Raw genomic sequence first — 1,176 nt, 5'->3', positions numbered from 1 at the left:
CAAACAATCACACATTCAACGTAAAAGCTATTTACATGCAAAAAAACTATGTACCTAAGTACGTATGTACATATGTACTCTGCTTAGTTCTAATAAAAAAATTTGCTACAATTGGCCAAATGATAAATGACAGGACAAGTTGTATTGATTGCTAAAGCAATGTGGCCACAAATGTTAAGCATTTCGGACGTAGCTGAGTGGTATTGAGGCAATGATTTTGTATATATGTATTTATGCATGTTCACATACATATGTAAGTATATACAACTAAATTTATACAAGTTAATACAAGACGCAAAAAAGATTCATGATTCATCCGAGGCCAAATAAATATGCTCAATGTACGAGTAAATATTCAAAACAGGCGAAAATATATTTTTTATTTATATTTTTATCACAAATATATTCATTTTAGTTCATCGGCGTGAAATCATAATTAATAGTCAGTGCTTTATTAGGATTAAGCATAAAAATGGAGGCTCTTTAGCAAAAATATTGTCTTACATTGCGAAAATAAGTTAAGTAAAATGTGCTTATGTCTTACGTAAGTGAATCCATATCTATGTCTTTAATAATTTACAGCAAGAAGTTGGAATTTTAGTAGACAGAATAAATTTAAATACATATAATAAATAAACCAAGGCGAATTCATATAAGGTTGTAGCGGTAGTACAATACAAAAACTTACATGCACTTTGTTTTTGCTTTTGGTACAAAAAGTGTTAAATTTCAGCTATTTTTGCTCAAGGAAGAAGAGGGAAAGAAAATTCCAACACTCTCACTTTCTCGCTCACTCATAAGAAATTTTGACAAATGTGTAGCGAGGCGAATAAAATCAGCCGTTCTGGCAACACTACCTTAAATGAATTCGACTTGAAATAAACTATGAAACAAAAAAAGAAGGTATTTCTTTACTACTTCCTTTTAGTCATAAGGCATATTTTTGACATTTCTTCAAATGCAAACATTAAGCTTTGCCACATTGGACTTCTTTGAGAACTCCCTTCTCTTTTATGAACTGTTAAGGATTTAATACAAAATTAAAATATGCATACGAAAAATGACAAGTAGGATATGATCGATAACCAAATTACCAAGGGACCAAAAATAACTGTTATCTCGAATTTACAAATTGGAAACGTTGCCCGAATTCTGAAATTTAACGAAAACGTTGTT

This window comes from Rhagoletis pomonella, unplaced genomic scaffold (genome assembly GCF_013731165.1).
Source record: "Rhagoletis pomonella isolate Grant_MI unplaced genomic scaffold, Rhpom_1.0 Rhpom_scaffold_00002, whole genome shotgun sequence".
NCBI classification, from domain to species: domain Eukaryota; kingdom Metazoa; phylum Arthropoda; class Insecta; order Diptera; family Tephritidae; genus Rhagoletis; species Rhagoletis pomonella.
This window is presented reverse-complemented; position numbering follows the sequence as displayed.